Source organism: Camarhynchus parvulus, chromosome 3 (assembly GCF_901933205.1).
Source record: "Camarhynchus parvulus chromosome 3, STF_HiC, whole genome shotgun sequence".
NCBI lineage: Eukaryota > Metazoa > Chordata > Aves > Passeriformes > Thraupidae > Camarhynchus > Camarhynchus parvulus.
Window position 1 is genome coordinate 106573498 of NC_044573.1, and position 14244 is coordinate 106587741.

Sequence of the window (14244 nt, forward strand, 5' to 3'; positions counted from 1 at the left end):
AACAAAGTGAAATGCTGGGTCCTGCAGCTGGTTCACAAGAACCTCATGTAGCACTACAGGCTGGGGGAAGAGTGTCTGGGGAGCTGCCCAGCAGAAAAGGACTTGAGGTTGTCAGTCGACAGTGGCTCAACATGAGCTAGCCTGTGCCCAGGTGGCCAAGAAATCCAGCAGCATCCCAGCCTGGATCAGCAACAGTGTGGCCAGCAGAGCCTGGCCAGTGACCAGGACCCTGTACTAAGCACTGGTGAGGTTGTACCTCAAACACTGCGTCCAGCTCTGGGCCCCTCACTACAAGAAAGACATTGAGGTGCCAGAGTGAGTCCAGAGAAAGGCAGCAAACCTGGTGAAGGATCTGGAGCAAAAGTCTTATGAGGAGCAGCTGAGGGAGCTGGAGTGGTTTAGCCAGGACAAAAGGCGGCTCAGTGAGGACTTGTTATTCTCTATGACAAGAGGAAACAGCCTCTGGCATAAAGGGCAGTTCTGATTGGATATATTAGGAAAAATTCTTCACTGAAAGGATTGTCAAGAAGTGAAACAGGCTGCCCAGAGAAGTGGTGGAGTGACCATCCTAGGAGGAGGTATTTAAAAGCCTTGTAACTGGGGCACTTAGAAACATGGCTTAGCAGTGGACTTGGCAGTGCTGGACTCATGGTTGAAATGATCTTTAAGGTCTATATGATCTTAAGGGTCTTTTGTAACTTAAACAATTCTATGAATTTATAAAACAGTGCTTTGGGCACTGGCTGGCATCTGTGCAGTGTACAGAGCCAAACCTACCCTGTTAGTAGCAGAACCAGGCAGCTTTACTTTGCAGTTTTTCTTTGTGGTGAAAAGAAATCCTTTGCAATTGCTGAAGCCTTTGATAAAAGAAGGGGTAGTTTGTATTATTAGCACGGATGTTAACATCTTTACTTCAAAGACAGGGGGGAAGTGGCTGCCTAGCTTTCTTTAAATTGAATTAAAAACATGGGGTCCAGGAAGGAGCTCACAAAACCATGTCTGAACTTGTCAGCCTTTACAGGTTTAGGTGGAAAACTCCAGTTCTCACTTTCCGCTGAGTAATACTGAGAGCTCATTATTTGTGTGGTTTTCAACCTGGCTATGAATTATGAATGATTTACTTAAGAAGTGATAAACTATAGGTCAGCCCTTAAGCTAAGAGGAGGTCCCTACAGCTGAGGTGCTTTAGGTTCAGCAAGGGTCCTCAGCACCCTTACTGATGTTGGAATTAATATCTTGTATTTTCATCTGAGGGCTAGTATCCATCCTTTAAGTTGCTTTTCTGCAGCCCACAGGATCTCCTGATATGCGAGGCCTAATGCACTAGTTTTACTGAAAGAGAGATGAAAATTCACATGTCATCTGTCATCTGGTGGCATGAATTAGCTGAACCGAAGTCAGACCCAGATTTTTTTGCAAGTGAAGATGGGATAAAGATACAGCCAGTACTGTAGTTCAGAAACTCTCCTTGAGTCTTGCTTTGAGTAAACATGTCAGCAAGGAGCTTCTAAACTGATTTGCTTTAATCGATAGCAATAAAAACTGTGAGTGAATAGGGTCTGTATTTATCTGATACTGTGATGAGCTGCAGAGGCAGCTGTAGCAGGGCTCTTCCAGTGCTCACACCAGTTTGATGAATGGCACTGGGAGTCCATCTGCAAGACTCTGCCTTGTAAACAGGGTTTGCACATGTGCCAGACACAAACGTTTGCATATACTGTTGGTTTAAGGACCTCCATGCTTTTATTAATCTGGAAACTGGGGTTTTTTTTTCCTTTTTTCTTTTCCTTGCCCTAAGTTAAGGTGGTAGAGGCTAACTTAAAACATAGTGTTTTCTTTCACAAGTCAGAAATTCTGAGGAGGTGCTCAAGTTACTTGAGGTATAGACCAATCACCTCTACTGACATGTTCAGGTTATAGATCTTAATAGGTTTTTGCAAGACCAAAGTACTTAGGTAAAGAAGTGTTTTTTAAAATAACCTAAGTCCACATGACAGCATATAAAAGTCAAATGACAGAGCAATTAATGGGTTATTGTTACAAAACCAACCTTTCAAACAAGTTCCTGAAATGCTCCGTGGTTGGAGTTTCACTTACGGAATTTACTTTTAAGCCACTTTCTCCAAGCTTACATCTGCCTTCAGAAAACTTCAGAAACTTTTTTATGTTGTTGTTGCTGTTAGGAAAAGAGAGAAAGAAAAATAGCATGTTCTTTTTTTCTGTGTTAAAGTAAATGCTTTTAAAATGTATCACTCCATACCTGACTGGAATTAAAAACAAAAAAATGCAAACCTTCAGAAACTGGGCACCGGTTTTCTTCGACAGCACAAAAGCCACCGTGCCAACATTTGGAACTGCAACAAATCAACCGCTCCTATAGCTCATACTTTATTCTCTGCATCAAAGCTCTGGTAGGGGGGAGTAAAAACAGAGAGTGAGAGAGCGAAAGAGTCAAGCTCTTCAGAGCCTCTAATGACGCGTGCCAAACACGTGGAAGGTAAATCCCCTAATTCAGTCTATTCTTTCAGCATTCCCTGGCGGGCGGCCAAGCTAAATATTTCTGCTGGATAAAAAATGCACCCTCCTATGCGGCACTTTCTTAACAGGATGGCTCTCCAGCTTTAGCAGAGGGGGCTTCTCTGGGGGAAAGCCAACATGTGTGTTCTCTTATCTATTTATTTATTTTATTAAAAAGGGGCTTTATGGGCTGTGATTGGATTAACTTAGTGAACCCTGGAGGAAGAGGAAAAACAAATTGGGAATCTGGTTTAGCACCCCCACCTTTTTGTCATCTTCTTTTGGGATTTCCTGGCTGGCTGCCACCTTGAGCCTGTTGAATGTTCTTTAGATCAATCAATTAAAAAGGCTTTAATATTTGGGTGATTGGAACGCAACATATGGGCTGCTGGTGCGGATGTCATGTGGTGCGTGGAGTTAATTGAAATGATTAATAGAGGTGTTAGTTTCTTCAAGACTAATTGAAGAAAGAATATAATTGGAAGCATAGACTAACCATTATTGTTGACTTTTTTTTTAACATATTGCGTCCCTTAAACACTTGTACATGTTTATAAACATGCAGATGGACTTTGTTTAGATGTCTTCAATGTGATGATTTGCAAAATCCCATCAACTCTACATAAGTCAAATTTATTTTTATGTAAATTAATCAGAAAAAATATTTCCCTGTGCCTTGCTTGTTTTCAGTAACCAGCATGTGCACTGAATTTCTGGTACCTATTTGTTTTTACTTCCTTGCCAGACTTAAACCAATTGATTCTTCCTCATCATTATCTGTGGGATCAGAGCATCCATCCACAGAAACTTATCAGGAGCCTGTGAAGGTCTGGTAGTGCTCTCTTCTCTCTGCACTGTGAGTTGTGATAGCACAGTGCAAATGTGCCAGGTATTTCAGGGAATAGCATCACTATTGTACTGCCCCACACCTTGTCAGCTTGACCATATTTCAAAGGGATGAATATATAAAGGACTGTCAGCAGCCTGGATTTGACAGTCAGAAAGAAATGTCAGATTAGAGAAACTCAGAAGATTTAACTGAGATCAGCTCTTTTGGCCTCTCCACCTTCTGTAAGAATAATAACTTCTTTTCTAGGAGTAGTAGCCTGGGAATTTTTATTAAAAATTCTAAGCTGTTGTGAAATACAAAATGAAAGCAATGAACTGGCTGCAGAGGACATCTGGCAGCAAGGAGAGGGTCTGAAGGATGCGTCTCTGAAAGTCATCCTGCTGCACAGGCTGGCTCTCAGGGTAGAACTGGGGAAACAGCAAACATGACAATCTCTGGTCTGTAGTGGGTAAGCACGGGCTCACTGCGCGAGGAGGAGCAGCAGCATCGCGTCCTGTTGCTGCCGGGCTGTGGTTACAAGTGCTGTAGCAAACTTTCAGATGGGGATTTCTTAAAACTGAACACAATGGCTTAAGTGACTTATGAATGTGCTAGAGGGCAAGCGCTCACTTGTGGAAGAAGAAAATCAGGCGAGATGGCAATGAAGTGTTGATCTAAAAGGTAAGTCAGTTTGGATTTAGGACAGATAAACTACACTTGGAAATGCACTTTTTTCACACCAGCTTTCTTTTCGCCTACTTCTTGTAATAGGGTAACGCTTGTGCATAATTTTAATGTTCTGGAAAAGAACTGTCTTCCTGGAAAGGACATACGTATTTTCTCTGTTTGTTTTCCTTTGCACATGTGGTGCAGCTTATGCATTTGTGCATCTTTTTCAGTAGTCAGAAAGTTTATTCTGCAGCCCAGAATAAACTGAGCAGAGAAGTGATAGATAAGTTTAGAGGCGTTTTGTTGCTGGCTTAGAAGAAAAGAGTATAGGATGGTTTTAATATTTTAGTCTTCCCACACAGATTTCCAGTGATGCTTTGAAGGCAACTGTGTGTCTGCAAAGACTTTGAGCCTCCCCGGAAGATGTGGCCTGTCTTGCGTACAGATCTGAGCAAAGCGTTTGTAGAAAGGAAGTGGCTGTCCTGTACTGGGGGCTGAGAGGAAGGGAAGACATCAGGTCTGATTGCAAGCTTCCCTTACTCCCCGTTGCCTGATTTGTGTGCACGTAGGGCTAGTAGTTTTAAATGAGAGGGATATGCTGAGACAGACTGGTGCAAGTTTATTGTTTCAAAAAGATTTTTTATTATTATTGTTGTTCAGTGATGAAATTAGTCATTTAAGGATCTGGTTTTTTTACAGCAAGCTACTGCAATTACATAGTCACTTGTTTATTTTTCTAACCTTAACAGTGATGAAAATTAGGACTTTCAGCATTCCATTGTCTGCATTTCCCATTAAGATTTAGTATAAGAAAAGGAGAAAATTATATAAACTTACAGAAATAGGAGCATCCTCTCTGTCTCTGTCAAACTTTGCCATGTTGTATAAGTAATAAAATTCTAGTGCATTGGCCTGGGACACTGAAAGAGGAACAGCAGACCAAGGAAAAAGGGCTTAAATCTATGCATGTGCTTTGTATGTGGCTTGTGTCTGATGGAAATATTCTCATTCTCATACAAAGGAGAGTTTTCAATAACATGCCCCTAAAATAAATCTCAGGGAACTATATCTAGCACCATGCTAGCATCACCTATTGCATCACAGACAGACAGTTTGCATTTGGAGATCTCACTTTAAGGTTCTTATAAACCTACCAAACTCTTAACATGTGCCTCAGGTGTTTCTTGCATTTTATTTTCCTATGGATGCATTTACCCCCAAAATCTGTTCTGTCATTTCCAAGAATTTGGCTATGACAAAAATTGTATTGCTAGCATTAGGAGTGTGATGACCTTTCTGTTGAAAAGTAATCTCCACCATGACATCTCCCATTTTCTGGAGCAAAGTTTGAATGACAGGTTCAGTGGCTTGGGGAAGGGCAGCATATGTGGCAGGGGAGAGTGGTGACTGCATTGTCTGGGATGCTCAAATGCCATCCCCTCTGTCAGGAGCACTTCCCAGTTCTTGGATCTCCACATCCAAGTGGAGAATCCATGTGCTTTGTTTGCATTGGGTCTCGGTCAGAGCAAGACCAGAACACACTCTGGCAATGTCCCTACCTTTATCTCTGACTCCCACGCCCAGGAGAATTGCTTTTGAGCTAGAAGCCAGCCTAGAGGATTGGCAGAGCAGCCCTCCCAGGAGCTGCAGAAAGGCATCACGGCTCCCTTCAATGGGCAAACGCTCCTGGGTCTAGAATGGAACACTGGAACTGAGAGCAGTGGAGTGCATGTTCAACACGTGCTCATTGCAAACCATCCCAAGGCCAGAGAGTCATCAGAAGGAACTGTTTTTAAAAGCCTATGGACAAGAGCTGAACCTGGAGGGGATTATGAAGGAGGAGAGACTATGCCTGGAGATCAGCAGTGTCAGGGAAGAGGGAAACTGAGAGTAAGGTTAGTACAAGACCAGGGGATTTATCTTTATGGGTTATTGTAGACGAAGACGAGCAGGCTCGGTGTTAAAAGCGGGCGGGATGTAAGCCAGCTCTGATCCAAAAGCTGCCTGGCTGCATTAGCACAGTGCTAAGCCCAAGCTAATATATCCGGCTTCTCACCAGGGCTTATTAGCTCGGGCTCAGTGCCATACTAACATAGTCACAGGAGTTCCAGTTGGCCTGACACCATGTCTGCTCAACATGGTGTGAACTGAGCTCATGGCTACGTGCCTGCACAGGAGCACCAGGAGATGCCTGCAGACTTGGCTGCACCACACTGATGAGGAGGCTGTGGAGGTCAGGCCTGCTGTCAGCAGGGCAGCAGGGGCACATGGGGATGGAGAGCATGTCATGTTTGCCTAAAGTGGGACAGGAAAGAAGTGCAGTGCAGATGAGGAACCAAGAGGGACTGAAACTGGCTTGATGAGAAGACTTGGCACACAGGAGCCTGGGTGTGGGAGTGGTAGATGTGAGTGACTGGAAAGGGAAACTACAAGAGGGGTCAGGAGGAACAAGCTGAGGACTTGCTCAGCAAGGAAACTAATCAGAAGTCTGAGTCGAGCACTGGAAGAGGAAGAACAAACTCCACACCACACCTGGCATGAAATCAAGATGCCTGAAAGCAGTCATTCCTCTGCAGCCAGCCTATCACCTGATGAAACCCACCAACAGAAGTGTCCTATCCCTTACAATGCTTGTGCTGACCTTGCCAAAAACAAGAGCAACAGTATGGTTGCTCTGAGCCAGGACTGCCAGTGTCCCTACTGAGGTCTGCCTGTGGCAGATCAGAATACCTCAGCTTTGTTCTTGATCTGTGTAGGCATCAGAGTAGTGCTAGGTCATGAGCTCTCTGCTTTTTCTATTTGCAGTTTCAAAAATCAGCATAAAAACTATAGAAAAACATTACTAAAATTGCAAATTCAAGTTCTCCAGAGTTTAAGGTTGTTTGCCTAACTCCAATTTGATCCTCTTATGCATTATGATACAGTCTTTAATTACTCATTTAATTACTGTTTGCTGGCTATGTGCCTTATTCAGGCATAAGACAAGCTTGCTGGGGGAGATGAATTGGGGTGGTGTAATAAAATGTTATCTTTAAGACACCTCTTCCCGCCATCTCATTTGCTTCTGCATAAGGAAGTAAGATGGCCATGGTAGGAAGAAGTGCTGTTCTCCTCAGAGCAGGTGAGCTCTGCTCTGAAGAACTATGTATTATTCCTACCTGTGATTCAGAATAATATTCAGGCCAATTCACCTCAGCAAAGCCTTTTGCAGGTGTGCAAAAATGTTGACATTTTCCTGGGTGCCTGATGTGAAGCCCTGCAAAACACAGAGCCATCACAGAAATGATGCCAGGAAGAGAAATGCTTTGAACATATAAAATAATGCACTGTGTTGAGTAAATCGACTGCTCTGCATCCCAAAAGTAATGTATGCTTTTGATGTTAATGTCATTGTGTCTCCATACCCCTTCTGCAGAGCGAGAATAGCAATAATATCTTCATCAACATATGGGGGAGGTATTGTGAAAATCAGATTAGTCATTATTTGATGTTTGTGAAGGTTCAAGTGCTGCTGTTCTGATGAGCAAAGTGGAAAAATACAAGACAAAATTGGTTGTCTTCATTTGAACGGTCTGTGGTTAAAGTAAAGCACTGGGCCTTTATAGGAGAAAGGAGAGAGAAAAAATTCTGGAAAAATGGCTCTCTAGTCAGCACTCTTCTTTCTAAACACCGAATGAGGTGGAGAAAAAGATGATGTGTCCTATGCCAAGACGGCAGAACTGAGTTTCTGTACACAATCTTAGATGTCCTGGCATCTCCTACCAATTGAAAGAATGCCTGAGTTTGCACCATAATAGGTCTCCCATTTACTGATATTTTGGATCGTTTGTCTCACTGTAAAGCTTGGGGTTTTTTATGTGAGTCTGTTGTCTTGCAAATCTTATGGTTGGCTGTAGGTTTTTACAGAACTTTGACTCAGCTTCAGGGAAGGAGGAATGAAGAAGCAGAAGAGTGAACTTCTGAAACCCTCCTTTCCCTGGGTTTGAGCAATCTGTGCTGTTATGAAACCTTTTGAAATCTCATTTGCTGATGTCTTCCTGACCCCCCAAATTATTCTTGTGTAAATGTTGACACCCAGCAGAGATGAAATCATTGACTTGGGGAAACACAACAAGCTTATCAGAAACTGCACGATTCCAACAATATACCAGCAACACCAGCCTTCTTTTTTCTTTCTTTGTCTTTTTTTAAAAAATTGTTTGTGGTTAGTTGGCAGATGGTATTGTGAATCAGACTGTACGTAACTGAGAGAACAGAATGATTTTTCAGTTCACATGAACCCAAATCCCTGTCACATATCATACCAGTTTTATTTTCAGGTCTTCTGTGTGCTTATGAGTTTAATATGTTTACTCATTTCATGTTGATAGTTTTAATTACAAACTCACAGAGTGTATAAGCAGAACAAGAACTAGATATGTTTTCCAACTGAATTCAGGCTGTCTGTAAATTTTCTCTGCGTGTTGTACCCATAGCTCACTGAAATCAAAGAACATCAAAGTTTCTCTACTGACCACCTGAAATCAGTTAGTCCTCAATTGGGTCTTTTTATGATTCTAACACTAAAGTTATGTGATTTGCTTGCTGAAGGAAAGTGATTTAAAAGTGGACAGAGAAAGCATCAGAAAAATGTTGAGGCTTTGGTCTCCTGTATCATGCCATTAGACACCAAGCAGGACAAAAGAAACAATTGCAATCCGTTTATTCATGGACAATTGTAAAGCTAGAAGATGCATTAAAACTTGATTTTACACCTTGAATGTTTAGGATCACAAAGTAGCTCCATAAAGAAAAATCTTTCTGAGTTTGCTGTGCAAAGGAGAAGGGAGCTGCCCTCTAGCAAACTAGGAAAAAAATCAAAATAGTCTTGTTGGTTCAAAAGCATTAATTTTGAGTTCTGCTGTTCAGATGTAAGTTTTGGTGTTTTATGTTTTAAATTAAAGGCGTGGCTGAATGTTCATTATCCCTGTGATAAAAGCAGTAGAAATAGGTGCAAAATGACCCTTGTGCAATGCTGTAATTTACCTTTATTTTAAACTGGCTTACACATCTTAATACATTATGACAATCAGAATTATCAGGCCACCAGGCGGAGAGGAGTTTGTTTTGTTAATTGTTCTTGTTAAGCCTAATTACAGAACGGGGTGGAGTGGATGTGAGGGGAGGGAGGAATCTGCTAGCAAGAGGAAATTCTAAAATCCTCGGAGCAGTTCCAGGCAGTGTGTGTTGGGGAGCAAGAGTGCGGGTGTGGTGTGGAGTGCATGAGCATGCGTGCGTGTGTGTAAGAGTGTGAGAGCGAATGACAGACTTTCCATATGGACTAAAATCCTGAGATGCATAAGCTGGAGGTGGGGAACCTGTGCCGTATGGACACATAAAGGTACAGTTGAACAAAGAACTGTGCTGTAGTTTTCTTTATGAACTAATCCTTTTTTATTTTTGGAGGGGGATTTGGGGGGGATGCAAATGACTTACTTTGCTGTTAATCTTTGAGGTTTGCATTAGATTGAGTGCTAAAATGGTTTGCTGATACGCTACACTATTCTTTGATATTGCAGGTTGCCACGTAGCTGTGCGCTGGTATCCTAAAGCCCTTTGAAATGTTTTCCTTCTTCCCAGTGATTGTAGCAAGATGTGCCGTGCACAGACTGTTATTTGTTTATACTTTCTAGTGGAAAGCATACATCCAAAGAGCCCTTCTGCCCTGCATTATTCCAGTTTGTTTATGTGCCCCACATTACACTGTTGGTGAATTACTGTGCCTGACCTGCATTGTCAGCCCCCTCCATTGCCTCGGGAGCCTCCGGCACAGAAGTTTCTGATAAGGCAGTTTTGAACAAGCCAGATGCCAAGTGAATGATTCTATAACAAATCTGTGCTCTTCTCCGGGGTATGTTACCTGACTTGTTTGCTGCCAAGGTGGTTTTATTGGTTTGGCTACTGGGTGGAGGGAGGAGACTAGAACAGCACACGAGTCACGCTTTTGTTTTGCTTAATTATAATGTACACTTTTAATAAAACCTTTTAGTGCCATGAATTAAATGTCATTGCAATCCTGCACAAGAAGAAAAATGCTACTGCTGCTGTAGCTGACAGCTGAGTGGTTAGACAGCCAGCATGAGTCTGAGGCTCAGAAGCCTTTTCTTTGCAGGCTAGAGATACTGCTGGGTAAATGTGTTTACTTTTTCCTTAGTATTTATACTAGTTAATGTGTCGCACTAGATAAATCTACTTCCTGAATCCATCTTTCAACTTGCTCTCTTCCCTCCCAATTGACAAATGGTTTGAGTTTGACACCGTTTTATCAGTTGAGCCCCTGCTGGGTACTGCATGCCTGCTTGTTCCTGCTTTATCGTGAAAAGTGAATTATCTGCAATATTTTGCTACCATCTAACTAGCAGTTGGCAGGCTTTTCTATATGAACTGATTTAGATTTCAGCAAGGGGAGGCTGTTGTCTTTCTCTGCAAAGCCATGTTGTTGCTCTCCAGGAAAACAAAAGATCCCGGAGCTTTCTGCACTGCAATCTGCTGCTGTCCCACTTTCAAGGAGGTGTTTTGTTTGTTGCGGCAGCTTCCTATCTTAAAATGATAAATTGAGCGGACATGTGTGCTGTTTTAAACTGCTGTCTCCAGGGCTTTGTGTTCACTCAGGATAAAATACATTATTTTGTGGTAGGCTCTGGTGTGATTTAAACTTGGTTTAGAGATTACAGAGCAAAAGGGAAAGCATCAACATCTTCAGCAGTGGTAGTTTGATGAGGAATAGCTGTCAGAAGAAGAACTCTACTGACTTAACCTCAAGTGGGTTGCAAATGCATTAGGGATTCATTAATATTAATAGTAGAATAGACATTTCCTGCTTTCGTTTGACATCTTCCAAGCTCTTTTTTTTTTTTTAAGAGCAACTTGAAGTGCAGTTTTAACACTTATTCAAGTTACTACAAGGATGATAAGCTAAAATTAAACAGAAGGAGACCTCTGAGTGTGTGGGGTTGGTCTCTAGGAGTCCTGGAATTTGGTGCTGTGCTTTAGAGAAAGATTGTGGTAAACTCTCGGATGAGACTTTCAGGGCAGTTTTTAAAATGGGTCTTTTAGGTGTGACTGCAACCAGAATAAACTGTTGTCACAAGAAATTGTTCTATGAGGGTGACAGGAAGGTCACTTTCAAAATGACATGTAAAGGATAATAACTGTGTAGATTTCTAAGGTGGGCACAGTAGCGGCTAGTTCTTAAGTTTAGGGGTAAAAAAAAATCCAAACCCTTCTTGAGTCTCCAAATACTCTGTGAGGTTGGGTGAACAGTTCTGTTTGAAAAACAAATAGATCCAAAGTAAGTTTTACTTGCTTTCAATCTTCTAAATCCTGTGATGCATTGTCATGCCTCTGCTCTGTTGCCAGCAGGTTTACAAGATTTATTCAATGAAAAAAAAAAAAGAAATTTGACAAAATCACCAAATATCTTTGAGACATAAAATAAACCCAAGAATTCTTTTAGGACCAAGAGGGAACATGTAATTGCAATGATCATTTTTCAGCATCCTGCATATCACAGTTTCACCCACTGAGCCCTTTAAGTAAGAGAACTTGTGGCAGTGGAATGAGGCAAGGGCTTTGCTTCTTATAGAAAGCACAGTTAAGAGTCCCAGTTCATGAAATACCAAAAGAAAACAGGTAAGCCCCCACAAAGCACCTCGTTTGGCAAGTGTAGTGATGCAGCAGCTACAAATGCAGAAGTGCACATGAGTTTGGCAGCTCTTACTGATAGGGCAATTTGAATTGTCACTGTGTGTCTGCTCTACTTGTTGAGCCTAATGAAAAGTACAGTTTAATCACTGGTGTGCCAAATTGACCATGATTAGCTGTTATTGCAGATTAGTGCATTGTCTGGGGCTCCAGAATTATTGATCCGGGTGCTGTGCTCTGGTGTTTTCTGTGCCCTCTATCGTAACCTCTTCTTAATGCTTAGGGCAGAGAAGCAGGAAAGGAGAGTAGGAGGGAAGAAGTCCAGATGGGAAGAAAACAGGTCCTGAAAAGACCACATAGGAACTAGGTCAGGTACTCTGGAGATTAAAGAAGCATGCTTCATCCCTGGACGCAGGAGGCAGGGACAAGTAGCATACAATTACGAGGAATTAGAACGGCAACAAGTAGTGCAGATTTATCAGCTTTAATTGTCTATTGTCAGGACAGAGCCCTTCTTGTAGATCAGGCACTGCCAATGCTTTAATACCTCTAATGGACTCTCTATTGTGGGATTATCTCTCCTAAGGACAATGTATTTCTTAAAACTAGTTGTTTTGGGAGAGGGAGGGAACAAAAAGAAGAAAAAAGAGAAGAAGTGGCTGCAGCCCTCAGTTGTTTTGGGTTTTTTCCCCCTCTCTGGTTTGTCACATTTGCAGGAAGTAGCTGAGAGCCCAGTGTTGCTCTTCTGTCAGCAGCACTATTCCTTCAGGGGAACTGATAGATACCTATTGAACATTAACCCCCTTTGCTCCACCTTCCCCAATGAGCTCCTCCAGAAACAATAGCTGGTTGATAAAGAGCAGATAAGCAAGGACACCCGGCTTAAGAATCTCTCTGCTATCTTTATTTTAAAAGCTTTCCTGGGTTTTGCAAAGTAAACATTACAACATTTAAAGAAGGATAAGGTGTCAACTATTTAATGAGAAGTTGTGTTTAATAGCAGAGGAATTCTTCCCTCCCCCAGCCAACACACAGGTATGAAAAGACTGTTATTTCACCACCCTGGGGTAGGAGAGGTGGAGAAATGACAACTGTACTCTTAGAAGCTTAAAAAGTGGTACTACAGACCAACCCTTCCAGATTCCCTAATCAACTCTAAACATACAGTCACCATTTTGAATCATTTGGTCCTCAATGCACGGTAGTCACACTGCTGGATGTGTGATAATCTGTGGGTAAATATTTTCATTTCCACCACATGCACTTTGTCATGGTGTGTAGCTGTTGTTTTTGTTAATCTGTTTTGAAATGCGCTCTGTGGCCAGCTCTTTGTCAGAAAAGTGGGGTGGTTCCACCCATGGATCTTGCCCTCCTTCTGCTGTGTTCATCAGCTCCAGGAGATTGGGCAGCCCGGAGAATGTCTGACATGAAAACTGAACTGTGCAGGAGCACAGTCTGAAGTTTCACCATTGTTCATATCACTGTGTCTTACCAGGCAGGTTGAGGAGAGAATACTCCAAAAAGTGTAATGACTGCCAAGTTGGGAAGAGACATGAAAGATGAAATAATACAATTAATTCTGAGGTGACTTCATTATTTCAGCTTATTGTGAGCTTGTTATGAGGCTGATGTCTGAAGTATTCACAAGAGTGAGCCTTCTAATATATGCATACCATCTCATCTCTTCTCCATGACAGTCTGGAAGTCAGCCTATTTTAAATGAAAATTTTCCAAAGCACACTCTTTTTTCAGTCCTCTTGTCACCAGTAAGGTTGGAAAGTAATTAAAGTAGTTGGAATGGGTTGGCCAGTTGTCATTAATTTTTCCTCAGATTCAGTTACAATAGACAGAATATTCAAAACTCCAAGGTTGGGACGTCAAAGGTAGAATTTGTACTCAGCTCTTCTTGTCCAGTATAAACTTGTGTTGGTAGAAACACACAAAGACAATAAAAGTGTTCTTATATGGGCTCTTGACTATCATCCCTACCTTTCCCAAGACCACTACTGCTCAGAAGTGTGATGGGAAGGCCGATGGTAACCAAGAAGGGAACATCTGTGGTCCACCCTCTCACAAAGCCTTCTTGCCCTACTGATAGCAGGCCCAGACAGCTTCAGCTCCTTCTTGCCAAACTGAAGCCTCAACAAGAGGAAAAGGCTGAAGCTTAATTCTCACCTCTGTGTGCTGTGAGAATGTTTTTATTCCATTGGAGGAGAATTGTTTTGGCTTATTCATATGTCATCTGAGCAGTATTTTAATAAGGCCTAGTGGGAAACAAAAAGGGATATGGTATTTTACTTTGACTCCTTTTTTGTCTTTTTAAGGAAGATTTCTTGAGAGGATAAAACAACAGAAACCAAAAGTGATATTAAGGCTTGCACTAGGCAGTAGCTGAGAGTGCAGCCAAAAGATCTGCTCTTGGTATTGCACAGCCCAGACAAAAATAAACGTTTGGCATTTGGAAGTGCTAGGAGGCAATGACCAGGGTGCTCTGTAATTAAAGGCAGTCCCTGAAAGCTGCATGTGTTAATTCAAAAGCCTCCTGG

At 42.1% G+C, this 14244-nt stretch overlaps 1 protein-coding gene across 3 annotated transcripts in view; it reads left to right on the forward strand.

Moving 5' to 3' along the window:
* Positions 1–14244, forward strand: part of PRDM1 (PR/SET domain 1) — a 60146-nt gene that overhangs the window by 20204 nt on the left and 25698 nt on the right. Inside the window, exon 1 of one of the 3 annotated variants that reach the window (XM_030945551.1) lies at positions 3911–4027. The exons of 1 other annotated variant lie outside the window; for it this stretch is intronic. The gene's annotated coding sequence lies outside the window, so the exon portion shown is untranslated. Of the gene's footprint in view, positions 1–3910; positions 4028–9274; positions 9396–14244 lie in introns of those variants that run through there. One more of the 3 variants, XM_030945550.1, reaches the window with a different exon arrangement.